The sequence below is a fragment of the Lynx canadensis genome, chromosome B1 (assembly GCF_007474595.2).
Source record: "Lynx canadensis isolate LIC74 chromosome B1, mLynCan4.pri.v2, whole genome shotgun sequence".
Taxonomy (NCBI): Eukaryota; Metazoa; Chordata; class Mammalia; order Carnivora; family Felidae; genus Lynx; species Lynx canadensis.
The window spans coordinates 54,191,423-54,206,646 of record NC_044306.2 but is presented as its reverse complement, the minus strand read 5'-3'; the positions used below and the strand labels follow the sequence as shown (position 1 = coordinate 54,206,646).

General features: G+C 39.6%; 1 long non-coding RNA gene across 2 annotated transcripts in view; it reads left to right on the top strand.

Annotated features, from left to right (window-relative positions):
• Positions 1-3,783: 3,783 nt before the first annotated feature.
• The window catches only part of LOC115512070, a 67,992-nt gene continuing 56,551 nt past the window's right edge, over positions 3,784-15,224 (top strand). For both annotated transcript variants that reach the window (XR_004343518.1, XR_004343517.1), the window contains exon 1: positions 3,784-4,443. This is a non-coding gene — a long non-coding RNA (uncharacterized LOC115512070). The remainder of the gene's footprint in view (positions 4,444-15,224) is intronic.

The window sequence follows — 15,224 nt, the reverse complement described above, 5'->3', positions numbered from 1 at the left end:
GAAAACTCATTGATGGCCTTCAATATTAAATAATTCTTGCTTCCAAATAATATGATGGTAAGAAATTATGACAACTAATTATTCTACGTTGCTATAGGAAGGTGACTCCTTATCAGAAAATTTCCAAATTATTCTTCCCGATTCTTACTTTCAAAAATCAAATTCAATATTTTAGAACTAATAGGAACTGAGGGTGAAGAACACAGTCATAGTAAGCATTATGGGCCTTACCACATCATCCTAAAGAAGAAAAATAAAATTGAATTGCTAGGGTGTGGGAAATGAAATTACTCAGTTTTTTTCAAATAAGAAAAGAACATGGTCTCCAGATGTTTATTTTAGTCATAGCAATGCTGGGACCAGAAGTAAGAATGCTGATTCCTTGATTCTTTTATAGCTTTAAGGTAGATCTACAGAGTAGAAGTTGAAGACACATAGTAGAAACCCATTTAAATGCTTCCCTCTTTTGACAATAACATTTAATATCTTTTGACTCTAAGGGATATATTTGTTAAATTATAGACATAACGAAACTGTTATAAAATTTGAAGAATTAAAATCATTCATAACTCCCTTGCCTGCTTATGGTTAAAGTTTTTGTTAGATATCTCTCTATTTGGTAATAATCTCTTCTTGGATGATATGAAAGGAATCAACATTTCTTAACAGCCTATTTTTTCCCCCATCCTTCATAATTCAACCAACCTTACTTTACCAACTTATTTACAAGTCTTACATATAGTTCTGCAGAGTCTAACAAAAATAAAAATAAACCAAATAGACAAAAAATAAACCAAAAAATGATAGACCAAATTTGCCCTTATGGAAGTTCAGAAATGGAATTTATGCAGGCATCATCTTTCCACTATTCATAAACCCCAGGATGATTACATGGCATTACTAAGAAAAAAAAAAATAGAGAGAGGAAAAAAGAAGAACATTTGGATACTACTTTGTGCAAATGTTATGTCAACTCCGGGAAACAAAGAGATCTAGAACACGGCTACAAATTCTTCAAAGAGCTTATGGTATATAATTGCATAACAAGACATATACTTCCAGAAATTTCAATTTCAATACAAGGAAGCCAATCATTAAGAACCAAATGAGGGCTCCACACAAAACTGCCAAATGCACGTAGGAGAGCTCATTTTAGTGTACAATAAAAAGCACTTGGGAACGCTTTCCGGAAGAAGGTAAGATTTGAATTGTTCCTTCAGAGAAAATGAGGGCTTCGGTCATTCACCTTCCCTCCTTCATTTAAATAAGTATTTATTGGTTACTTGTTGGAAATATGCAGACCATGTAGTTTGGTCCGTGTTTGAAACCTGATAAAAATGACTACCTAGACTTACTTTAGTTAGGCTTTACTTCAAGTTGTTACCATGTCAGCAGACAAGCATGGTAAATGTTGGCACGAGACCACGAATAGAAGTGAGTAGTCTAGGCTGTCTTATATCTGCTTAGTTCCTCCAGAGAGAGGCTTCCGATTTTCAGCATGCAGGGAAGAAGAAATCCAAGGCAGATGTGCAGTGTTACAGGTTATAGGGAGCTATCTCAGCATTTCAGGGTAATCCCATAACAGCAGAGGGAAATCAGAGCTATGCCACAGTTACATTTTTTCCATGTGTTATTTCCCTCTGCTTTGGGCCCACACAAGGTTTCAAGGCAGAGGGTCTGGTCATTATCCAACACACTATTAGTGCTAAGCATCGTGTAAGGGGGCACGAGACAGATAAGCTCTCTGCCCTGGTGGAGTATACATTCTGAAAGAAGTTATATAAAATAGACAGTGGGAAAAAACATGGAGAAGAAAGATTGATGTATAGAGGTATAGCCTGTTTATGAGATAAAAATGAGTACCCAGTATCTTTGGAACAGAGAATAAACATACAGGAATGATAGGGGATAGTTTGTGTCAATTAATAAGAGAAATAAAATGAAGAATCTATTATCCCAGGGAAAGACACTTGAACATTATACTAAAAATCATGAGGAGATGTTAAAGTCTATTGGAAAGTGGGAGATAACTTTTTCTGAGAAGATTAAGCTAGCTAGAGTATACAGTGGATTTGGAGGATCAGAGACCAAAGGGGGAAATATGAGTGTGGTAGTTAATTTTATGTATCAACTTGGCGAGACCGCAGGATGCCCAAACATTTGGTCCGAACATTCTTTTGGGTGTGTCTGTGAAGATGTTTTTGGATGAGATTAACATTTGAATTGGCAGACTGACTGAAGTAGAGGCTTTCCCTCACGTGGGTGGGCTTCATCTAATCAGCTGAAGGTCTGAATAGAAAAAAAAAAACAAACAAAAACCTGACCCTCTGAGGAAATTTGCTCCATTCTGACTGCTTCCAGCTGGGACATTGGTTTTTCCTGCCTTTGTACTCCAATTGAAATATCTCCTCTTCCTGGGTCTTGAGCCTGCCAGCCTTCAGACTAGAACTGCGTACCCTTTTGGTTCTGTTTCTCTGGGGAAGTCTGGCTAATACAGAAAGTTACCTACCTTTTGCTGCATTCCAGGTGAAAGGTGGTAAGGGCAGGGACTAACTAAGGTGGTGACTCTGAAGGGGCAAAAGAAGGAATAAAGGAGAATGGCATTTACAGGAAAGTAAGCAGAACTTAGTGAGTGAATAATTGACTGACTGGAGCCGGGGGAAGGGACCGAAGTTTACTGAGTTCCTGACTCTGTTTGGTTTTCCTAGAAGTAGAGGCATGAAGCAAAACTTTCTTGGTAACACTTTATTTGTGCATGAATTCTTCGAGAAGGAAAAGTAAAGGGAAATAGAAAGAGAGATAAGGAGGGAGGGCAAGCCACAGCTTTATAAGAAAAACAAATGGTCAGTCACGTGGGCCTTTTCTAGACAGGCTGTATGGAATCACTTTGACTTGCAACTATCTGAGGCAGGAAAGGAACAACGGAGTCCATTTTTTTTTTCAGCCGGCCAGTTGTTCTCTTTCATCTCTTATTGGTCCAAGTTCATCCTACAGGGCGTTAATTCCCTTGAATTTGGACGACCTTTGGGGAAGCCACATCTCAGGACAACTGAGATGGCCTAGGGCTCAGAATGAGCCAGCCAGCTGGTTTTAGAGAGTTCCCGCTGTGCCTGCCTGCCTGCCTGCCTCAGGGCTTGGCTCTGTGAGCTGATGATGCTTCGTGCAGTCCTGTGTCTTCTCACACTCGAACAACAAAAAGAGAGCCCAGGTGGGAGGCTGGTGGTGTTCAGTAGAGGCATTGGGCAAGGTATGTCATGAGTGCCTCTCAGGTGATCTGTAGAGTGGGAGTAACCGGCTGAGCAGAAGGTGCTCTAAGGACAAGCCTCTGCTATGAAGGAAATAGGGCTCAACAAGTCTCTTTCTAGGGAATATAAGAGCTTCCCTAATGGTTATAAAAATATGCTGCTGCTGGGTACTCATCCTGGAGGGACATCCGAACGCTATGGGCCAGTGAATCTGGAAAAGAGCAAAATTGGGTCCGGAAGAGTCCATTCCTGAGAGAACGATGGTACCGTTGACCAGGACACGAAAATCTTAAGGAGAAACTGACATTTCCCAGAAAAGGAAATGAATCATCTGGCTTTACACTGTTGACTGTGATCCTGAGGTGATATCTTGCAGCAAGTATCAAAGAATCATGAATCAATGAAAAGTTAATGATTAAAGGGACATTAGAGGCTGCTGTGTTAACATTTTTTCTTCTTCTTCTTCTTTTTTTTTTAACACTTATTTCAGAGACGGTGGGAGATAAGATTCAGAGAAGGTTAATGATTTTACAAATGTTACGAAATGTTAGTTACAGAAGTGGGTCAGGAAAACAAATTCCTTTCATTCAGGCTGTTACTTCTTGACCTAGTCACATGGGAGGCACTAGGAATCCTGAGTTCCCATCCCTGATTTTCTGGTGAGAGTGGGTTTTGCCTTTCCACCTCTCAAATGGAAATGCCGGACAAGAAAACCCCCATCATCCCCTCTAGCTCGGATATCCAAGCATTCTCTGATGCACACACGAGAGCAGTATGGCCGAAGAAATAGTTTTATAAGCTTCGATGACATTCAAGATTCCTGATTAACACCCCCTCTCTGTGGTTACATGAACATGCAGGTGCCAGGCATTCATCCTGAAAGGACATAAGATAACTATGGGCTGGTGAATCTGGAAAAGTGACAAACTGGGTTTAAAATAGTCAGTTCCTGAGAGAATGATGGTTCCGTTGGCCAAGGCAAGAAAACCCTAAGAAGAAACTTACATAGATGGAAAATTGACAGAGAACAGGAGGTCAGTGATTAGCTTCATGGTACATCTTAATTTATGGTGTGGCGGGAAGAGAAGACACCATGAAGAAAACCCACAGAGAAGAAGTGGGTAGTGAAGTAGGAGAAGAACAGGAAAGTCCCCAGGGCTGAAGAAAGAGGAAGGGCTGAAAGGCCTGATAAAAAATGGTAAGTGCACAAACATCAAGATGGGGATTGAGAAATAGCCATGAAATGTGGCAACAGAATCTTTATATTGAAACACTTAAAGCACAGTGGGCAAAGGCTTGAGGAGTTAACTATTTATAAGAAAATGGATACAAGAGGGGAGATAATATTGCGTGTAGGCTGTTCAAAGACATATTAGAGTAAGAAATAAAGTCTGTAAAATTGGGGACAGTGTAAGTATGTTTCTAGGCAGAGGAGATAGATTTTGGAAAAGAGAATTTATCTGAAGGAATAAGGTGCCAGAAGAGATGGGAGAGGTGAAGTACCCTTAGCACAGACGGAGGGAATGATTTTGGCAAGGAGAAAGGCACCTCTTTTTCTGAAAAGGGAGTGGAAGAACAGTAGGAACCTGAAAGTGCCAAGAAAGTTAGAGGCAGAAGTGGATAGACATAGACGAAGTGGAGGAAAGAGTAGAGGAGGGATGTTGTGACAGGATCTATCTTCCCAGTCAATGTGGAGGCAAGACCCAGATTGGGTGGGTGGACTGAGAGGCTGAGGACTGAGGCAAATGATTTCAGCAGGGATGGAGAAAGAAGCGACAGAGAGTCAATTAAAGAATTGTGAGCTGCTGGGGCACCTGGATGGCTCGGTTGGTTAAGCGATCAACTCCTGATTTCTGCTCAGGTCATGACGTCACAGTTGGTGGGCTTGAGTGCCACATCAGGCTCTGTGTTGACAGTGTGGAACCTGCTTGGGATTCTCTCTCTCTCTCTCTCTCAATCTCTCTCTCTCTCTCTTTCTGTTCCTCCCTTGCTCATGCTCTTATTCTCTCTTTCTGTTCCTCCCTTGCTCATGCTCTCTTTCTCTCTCCCTCTGTCTCTCTCAAAAATAAATAAATAAACCTAAAAACATTGTAAGCTGCTGTGAGGTAGTTTACAGTAAATAAGATGTAAATGTTTTGGTGGTTCTCATATGCACGATTTTGTGCCTTTTATTTTCATGTGGGGGGCTAAGAGTTGAATTGTAAAAAGTCGATTTCCCAGGGCTAGGGATGGGCAGAACTGAAAATTAAAGGATATAAAGTGTCTAGGACTCTAATTAAGGCAGCTTCAAGTTGCTGGATCAGTGTTTCAGGATGAATGGTTAGGCACCGAACTCATAAAGTTACACATAACTAGATAAAGTGGAGGGATTAGGGACTGGCCAACTTGCTGGGTGGTAGAAAGATCGCAATATTATTTATTTCTTCAGGAGTCAGGGTGACCCTAGCTTGGATCTTGGTTATATAAGAGTATGAGTGGCGTTAAAGGCATAAAGGATTTTGTTAACACTGTCTTTTTATGAGTTAGATGATTGTATACATTCTATTAAGCATTGTGACATAGTCAGACCTGGCATGGAATTATTCCTAAAGCACAAGAACTCTTTGATAAGCATTTCCTGGGTATCTATATAATGGAACAAAAAGAATTACGGAGATCACAACAAGTTTTTTAATCAACAATTAATCCTAGGAACAAGATGTAAAGTTGCGTTCATTACAGAAAAGCTGCATTTACTTTATTATTCTAACAAATAAATAATTTGAAATAGTTTGAGGAATTGATAATAAGAGGTAAGGACAAAGTTCAGACCCCCGGATCTGATAACAATGTCATTGGATAAGCTCCCTGGTATTTCTGTACTATGTACTTCTTGTTTATTGGAGCTCCACTGAGAATGTTTAATTTATCAAAACAACGGTTCTCTTTACAAGATGGTCCTTATGACAACCATAAAGACCACAGTGTCTTAGATGAGCTCTGCTCAACCATAATTAGAAATCGAACACTCATATTTTCCAACCCATATTGCTAGTTGAGTTAAAGTCTGATAATTTCTACCAACCGGTTTGGTGACTGTGCCAGGAGTTTCTAGAGAATGGTCAGCATGATGAGGGAATATGTGCTCTCAACTCTGCAGGCAAGTCTGTAATTCCTCACTCATCAGCTGATCAGGTGAGATGACAGCTTGGAAGCTGATGTGTCTGTCGCCTCCCTGTGAATTAGAAGAGAATTAGAAAAGGAGAGAAAGAAAAGGGGGAAAAATGCACCTCATTAGAGGGAGAAAGCAAAAAACCAAACTGCTTGCTGCTTTGGACACTGGATATCGGGAGGACAAACTTTCCAACACACACAAAATAAATGGAAAGAGCCATCACCAACCATGAAATTAGCACAGAAGGAATTCAGCCTGAACTTCACCTCTGTCTAGAAACTGGATTCTGGTGGTGGTTCTGATGAGCAGATGGATAGTATGAGGATGGGGAGGCATCAGTCCATTCATTTATCTGGAGGAATTCAAAGGACAAACGGGAAAGGTTCTTATCTAAGTGAGCTTAAACTTCCACTGAGGCACAAGGCGTATGTCTAGAATGCTTACTTAGAAAATGGGCTCTGATGTTGTGCATTAATTTCTTAGTGAAATACCATCTTAAATGATTTGATCAGTTTAGTCATCTGTAGCTACACCCAAGCAGCAACTCCGGGCCACCAAACTGGTAAAAAGAGTCTGCCTTAAGTCAATAGTAAAGACAAAGGCGGTTAATCCTCCAAATTTCAAGTGTTTTCACACATGCCATAATTCTGTGTTATGGGAGTTACTTTAGTCATACCACATAGCCGGGAGGAAGATGTGCATCAGGAAAATACTTTCTGGGGGATTCATTGCCCTCAGCATTGTGCAAGTTAATTAGAAATTAGCTATTTGGGGGCGCCTGGGTGGCTCAGGTGGTTAAGCGTCCGACTTCAGCTCAGGTCACGATCTCGCGGTCCGTGAGTTCGAGCCCCGCGTCAGACTCTGGGCTGATGGCTCAGAGCCTGGAGCCTGCTTCTGGTTCTGTGTCTCCCTCTCTCTCTGCCCCTCCCCCCGTTCATGCTCTGTCTCTCTCTGTCTCAAAAATAAATAAACGTTAAAAAAATTAAAAAAAAAAGAAATTAGCTATTTGTGTATTACATAACTGAAATGGTTAGGATGGTGGGTCATGTAATAACAGGCAAGATTTTCTTTAGTATAGCTTTTTTCTGTGCACGGAAATAGCTTTTGTTTTATTCTATTACTGAAAGATATTGAAATGTGGTTGTAGCTACCTCGTGTTGTAATGCCTGATGTGAAAGCGGAGGTGTCTATCCTTCCCAGGCATCTTGGATGTCAGGACCTTTCTGTCATTCATCCTTTTGATGGCAAGCAGACATAGTGCATGGTACAAATAAAATGATTTTTTTTTTCTCCTTGTTTCTCTTTTTTCCCCTAAGGATTTGACAATTACAGACCTTCTCAGATCTCTTTCCCTTTCAATTCTTACATGAATATTTGTGACAAGGATATCACAGAATGACCGTTGTTTGTCTATGCAAGATTTTTTTTTTTTTTCCTTCTGGGAGACATCAGACATCATGCTCAGCCACTGGGTTGCTGTGTTTTGTGAGTCTAGCTGGTCAGCTGGAGGGGGGCTAGTTCCTCTATGAGGCTTTACAGAAGCCCCATAGCATCAAAATTTGGATCCTATCTGAGAGAAGATGGAAAATAAGCAGAAATGAGTTGTATCTTTGTGCCTAGATTTAAAAACAGGACTTTGGATTCCAGGAACAAGAAACTTGAAAGGGAACTAACTACTCTCAAATTGACCCTGTCAGGTGTTCAAAGATTTCCCCAAGTTATACGTTTCTTTTTATTTTCAGCTGTACATGAAGATCGTTATCTTGCTTTAACCTGAGCTTTTTCCATTCTGAATAATAAAAGATGAAATATTAGATAAATAACATTCTATTTCCATTACTCCCAACTGGAGGAGTACCACAGTCTTTTATTTGGTGATTTTATTCTACTGTTTTGGTTCTCTTTGTTTTTAATGTAGCAAAAAGAACTATTTTTAAAAGTTTTAAAAGGTATCACATTATGCTATACCGCTGAATAACCCTCAGTGGTTCTAGGTGTCTGTTTTAAAACACTCAATTTGGCTTGATAGAACTTTTCTCAATCAAGTGTTATTATTTACTTAATCTGCTTGTTTATTTACTTAATGTCTGTTTCTTCTATTGAACTATTAGCTTGATGTGGACCATATCAGTTTCTCCATCTATTATTTTTTATAACTCATACAGCATGAACAACACAGAAATATTTTCTGGCCACATGGGGCCTTACAGTTTAGTGGGGGGAAAAATCAAACAGGTTATAACTTAAACTGTGATATTCAACTTTAGAGAAAATAACACCTCAGGACTACATGGCAGGAATATCTAGCCAGCCTGGTAGATGAGATGGGTTCAGAAAAAAAATGTCTGGTATTAAGGTGATATATAAGCTGAAACTCAAATGAAGAACGGAAGCTAACCAGCCACGAAGATTGGCTTAGAATGTTTCTGGAAGAGGGGAGAGATGCTAAAAGAATTATATTATGAATGCTTGTAATATGGTTCAACGTGGATGGTCCTTGGTGGTGTGAGTGACACAAAAGGATGCTAGACAGACAAGAAGGATTGTATGAACCATCCCTGAACTCCAGAGCATCAGAAAGCCACTGAAGTGTTATACACAAGGGATTCAGAGGACCACAGTAACACATTCAAACTCTTGGACTTCATTGTAGAGAATGACGTGGGGGAGAAGGAATGTGAGGCAAGCAAGTTAGAGGACAGTTTCAATAAACCAGGTGAGTAACTAGGGTGACTTAGAATGGGAAAATGATGGAGCTATTGGGAAAGAGAAAAAAACCTGAAAATTATTAGGCGGTAGGCTGAATAAGAGTTGATTTTTGACTGAATACCGAAAATGAAGGAGAGGAAAGAGTCAGGGGAAACTGATTCTGGCTTGGGCAGTGGGAATGCCTAAGGAGAAACTATTTAGTGGAGAGGTAGAGATGACGCATTCAGTTTTGACTATAAGCTTAAGATGCCCAGCAGCCATTGGGGCACCTGGTGGGCTCAGTCGGTTGAGCGTCCCACTGGGCTCAGGTCACGATCTCACTGGGCTCAGGTCACGATCTCACTGTCTGTGAGTTTGAGCCCCGCGTGGGCTCTGTGCTGACAGCTCAGAGCCTGGAGCCTGATTCGGACTCTGTGCCTCCCTCTCTCTCTACCCCACCCCCCATCACACTCTGTCTTTCTGGTCTCCCAAAAATAAATAAACATTAAAAAAAAAAGATTCCCGGCAGCCATCAAAGTTGCAGACACTAGTCCACAGTGTCCCCGGCAGAAGAGGAGCTTTACAAAAGCGCTGAGAGGAAAAAAGGTTAGAATTATAGACGTCAATGGAAGAATATGTTTCCAAGGAAGGAGTGGTTAACACGTAATGAAAATCCCCAGTAGATGCACAAAAATAATCAGTCACCTAAACATTAGTGGCTTTGGTAGCATGGTAAGGGAGAAAGCTGGATTGCAGTGGGATATAGAGAAGGGAAATTAAATAGGTAACATTTACAGGTGCTTAAAGAAGAAGAGACGTAGAGGGGTAACTGGAAGGGTATGTGCAGTTAGCGAATTTTTTTTTTTTAATATAACTGATGCTCAACATGCTACCTACTTTTGCAAAACAAGCAGGAGCGAGTAACTGAAGGCGCCAAAGTAATTGGAGAAAGTGTTCAAATCTTTATATTCCAGAATGATTATGATTTTACAATAGGTAGGTAAAATCAAATATCAGAATATTATACTAATTATACCAATAAAAATTACAGCAGTATTCTATTTTCACGCAATTTCCCATTGTCTGCCAAACATAATCAAAAAATGTGTAGGAGTGGAGCTTATGTTGACTCATAACGTCCTTAGTATGAACTTAGTTTGGATTTTATTATTGACAAGATGTTTGTAAGTGAACTTTTGGAGCATATGCCATCCATTTGTTAACACACTTCATGTGTTAAAAAAGTCTTCAACTTTCTGAGTAACAGTATTGAGCATTATGTTAAACAGCCACAGGGTGCAAAGTTATGCAAATGTCTTGTTCAGGGTAAAGTAAGAAAGTTTGTTGTATAAACTAGTCAGATATGTTACACTGATGAGAGCAAATAAGTCTTGACACATTTCTGGCAAGTGTAGAAAACTATGAGATGTATTCTCTACCACACACGAAGAGTTGCATCAGAGCAACAAGGAGATCATTGTTGAGTCTAAAAAAGGCCCAGGAATAACTGTACTTGGGCCAGACCCTGCCTCCTTCCCAGGGGGACAAGCACAGAGACCTCGATGACTCATCCAGGTTTGAACCAATTCAGCGATTTTGAAACTATCTGATAGTTCAGACTGAAAGTTAGGGGCCACCATTGAAGAGCTCAAGAGGGTGACAAATTCCACAAGGATGTGCATTTGGTGAAGACGTCCCATGTGAGCAGACACTAATCAGCTCCTACACAAGGTGAATGGAAATCGCAGGGAACTCATGGAGATTATTAGAGAGAAAAAAGAGTTGGAAGTTACTTTCATTGATCCACACTTCTTTTTTTTGTTCTATGGATAAAGTTGTGGGAATCATTCCAGAAAATAAAATGGAAAATGCAAATGTTGGTTGTTTGCCAATAACAGAAACTGTTGTGATTTAAGTTTTTTGGAAGGTTTTGAAATGAAAGAGAGTCCAGGTAGGGTAATCAAACCATCATCTGTTTTTGTTAATAAAGTTTTATTGGAACACAGCTTCACTCAATTTTTTTTATGTCTTGTCTGTGGCTGAGGCATAGTCTTGTGATAGACACTTTATGGACTGCAAAGCTGCAATATTTATTATTTTGGTCCCTTAGAGAAAAAGTTTACCAGTTCTTCAGTCTGGTGAGTGAGTTTAATTTAACAGTTCTTTCTTTCCATAGGTTTCTTGCTTTCATTCCACCTATGAAAATATGCTGAAGCAAAGAGTAATGTAAAAGACTTAATTTGTAATTGTGTATATGGGACTAAAGGCTTATATTACCTCTCAGTCAGTCTTCGTTGATTTGAGTGGAAACTCATGGGAGGTCGTAGAAGAAAGGGAAGTGTATAGAAGTAAATAGTGACAGCAAATTGCTAAGGAAACCTCAATTCGTGAAGTCCAAATGCACTTGCAAAGAAAACATTTCCAATTTTAATATTCAGTATCTTGTCAGATAACAGAGTCCATTTTTAATTTTTTTTTAACGTTTATTTATTTTTGAGACAGAGAGAGACATCGCATGAATGGGGGAGGGGCAGAGAGAAAGGGAGACACAGAATCGGAAGCAGGCTCCAGGCTCTGAGCCATCAAGCCAGAGCCCGACGCGGGGCTCGAACTCGAGGACCGCGAGATCGTGACCTGAGCTGAAGTCGGACGCTTAACCGATTGAGCCACCCAGGCGCCCCCAGAGTCCATTTTTAAAGGCCTTAAAAATAAAATAAGATGGGTTTCATTCTTCTATGTTCTCTTCTCATAAAGTGTTCATTTCTTTATAAGGAAGGAAATAGAAGGCAGAGAAAGAAAATGTGGTATCTATTGAAGTGCCTTTTCTCTACTGGGTTGTGGTGAAATGAAATCTAAACTCTCCAAATAAACACTAGAATGCTCTTCTTATGATTTGCTCTGTTAAACTGGGGCTTCATTTCCACACTTCTCAAGAACTTTTTCTGTGGTAGGTTATCAGAGAATTTTTTGGTAAGTGGAGTTTGAATAACTTCTATTACCTGTTCTTAGGCAAAAATAGATACCAAATGCTTAAGAAATACATGCCCTCTGCCCAAGAAATTTATTTACTTCAAAATCATACTAAACACATTAAGGCTGTAGCCAAATATTTATTATAGAAGGTACAAGACAAAATTGTTTATAGTAGATAAGCATGAAACATCTCTAAATGACGTGTATTACAGGGTTTGGTTAAACAGATTATGGTCTATACATTAAATGGTCTGCTTAGAGTCACTGAAGGATACTGTAGGTAAATATTTCTTAATGAAAAATGTTCATAATCTCATCTACATGAAGGAAACAAGATACAATATGGTATGTGCATTTTGGTCTAGTTTTTATTTAAAGCTATGCCTTATATCCCGTTTCTTAATCTTAAAGTTTATGAGTTTTTATGTGGTTTAGTTTAGAAATACACATTGAGTTTTTAACTGTGATTATTTTAACAGTGGAATTATAGATATTTTAAACGTTAAAAATGATACATTCTCGTTTTTTTTCTAAACACATAAGTTTTCTTTTTATACCAGTATTATTTTGCATTTTATGAAAGGCTACTATCTAATAATTAAATGTAGAAATAAAGTTGCAGTATATTTCAACTTCAATTGAATAGTTTTTGTTCAGTATTTAAATTTTCCCCTGATGGGGCACCTGGGTGGCTCAGCTGGTTGTGTCCAATTCTTGATTTTGGCTCAGGTTGTGATCTCACGGGTTCGTAAGTTTGAAGCCCATGTGGGGCTACACACTGGCTGTGCAGAGCCTGCTTGGGATTCTCCCTCTCTCCCTCTCTCTGTCCCTCCCTGCTCATGCTCTCTCTCTCTCTCTCAAATAAATACATAAAACTTAAAAAATTAAAAAAAATAATTATGGAGTTACTTTGAAAAGTTTCTGAAATGCAAATGACACTGCGTTTGAATTAGATTCACTTGGGTAAAAAGCTGAGAAAGATTTCTCTTGATCTTAACAGTCCTGACTGAGAAATGACCAAGGCTATTGAATTAGATGGACTTTGAAGTTGATTTCTAGTCTCATAATTTCTTAACATTGCCCAGAGATACGGACCTCAGGTCCTAATTTACTTCACATCAGAGACTCTGTGTTTAGAAGTCTACAGGTGGTGGTAGGAGTGAACTTATGGTGGTTAAAAAATTCACTCTTAAGGGGCACCGGGGTGGCTCAGTTGGTTAAGCGTCAGACTTCGGCTCAGGTCATGATCTCACGGTTCATGAGTAGGTCATGATCTCACCATGGTTTGTGAGTTCGAGCCCCATTTTGGGCTCTGAGCTGTCAGCACAGCTGACAATCCAGAGCCTGCTTCGGATTCTGTGTCTCCCTCTGTTTTCGGTCCCTCCTTGCTTGCACTCTCTCCTCATTCTCCTCTCTCAAACATAAATAAACATTAAAAAAATTCAATCTTCCAAATAAAGAGTCAAGTTTAGTGATGATCATTTTGCAAAAAATGGTAAGATAAAACTTAATAAAGGCTGTTGTCTGGTTCTTTAGTCACGTGTGTTAGTAAAGTAGATGAACTTTCACATCCTGCCATGGTGGGGTCATGGTCATGAATCTAGCTTCCCTTGGAAAGGATCAAATCATGTTTATGTAACTATGTGTTTTCTATTATAGTGTATCATTATTTGTTAAAATAACTAGCCAAGATTTCATTTCATTTCCTTTTTTTATTTAATACAAACTTTATTTTATTATTTTTGAGAGAGAGAGAAATAGAGCGGTGAGCAGGGGAGGGGCAGAGAGCAGAGGGAGACACAGAATCTGAGTAGGCTCCAGGCTACGGGGCCGTCAGCACTAACCCCAAAACGGGGCTTTGAACCACAAAATGTGAGATCATGGCCTGAGCTGCAGTTGGATGCTAACCAAACTGAGCCACCCAGGTGCCCCTCCAAGATTTAAATTTTGATGTGCTTTTAATGAATACACTTGTAAAGCAACTGAATTTGTTTTCTAATCAGATGTCTGATTATGTAGTCCTTTTTGCTTGCTCTGAAACATTGGATGATGTGAATGATGTGGTCTTCACTATTTTTGGTGCATGTTGGGGATATTGTACTTGTAAAATGTGAAGGGGAAAAAGATCTTTATCTCACCTTTCCGTTGAAACCACTAAACTTAAAATGTTTTATTTTTCTTAAAACCACAGACAGTCAATTTTTCCTTGGAAATTCTTGTAATGAAATATTTTAGTTTATTCTGGGAATATAATTATTTCAATTGAGTACTTTGCATTTTTAATTCTTTTTTTTTAACATTTATTTATTTTTGAGACAGAGAGAGCAGAGCATGAACGGGGGAGGCACAGAGAGACACAGAATCGGAAGCAGGCTCCAGGCCCCCAGCCATCAGCCAGAGCTCGACGCGGGGCTCGAACCCACCGGACCGCGAGATAGTGACCCGAGCTGAAGTCGGACGCCCAACCGACCGAGCCACCCAGGCGTCCATGCATTTTTAAATAAATTAGTATTTGCCAAAGGTTAGTGGGTACTCTGAGGCACTGTCTGAGTCTTGTATGCCTTTCGTGCAGTACTTCTGATAGAGCTGATCTGACTCATAAGAAATCGTTGATAAAAAGAACATTGACCTATATGGGTTTAATTTTACATATTCTCATATACGAAAAGAACTTTATTATTTTAACAAAAGGCAAGTGAAGGGGCACCTGGGTGGCTCAGTCGGTTGGGCGCCCGACTTCGGCTCAGATCATGATCTCACGGCTTGTGAGTTCCAGCCCTGTGTCGGTCTCTGTGCTGACAGCTCGGAGCAGGGATCCTGCTTGGGATTCTGTGTCTCCCTCTCTCTCTGCCCCTCCCCCGCTTGTGCTCTGTTTCTCTCTGTCAAAAATGAAAAAATGTAAAAAAAAAAAAGTAAAAAAAAAAAAAAAAAGGCAAGTGAAATGTCTGACTTGCTAGTTACATTTGAAAAACTTGGAAAGAAGAAATAAAAAAGTAAAATTGTAATGTAGAAGAAAGCATGAAGCACAAACGGATAGAACTGAAAAAAAATTAAAGAAATGCACACTTACAGTTTGAGACTTCAATATTTTTTCTCAGTAATTGATAGAGCAGGTAGATAGAAAATCAGTAAGGATACAGAAATCTTGAAAAACACAATCAACC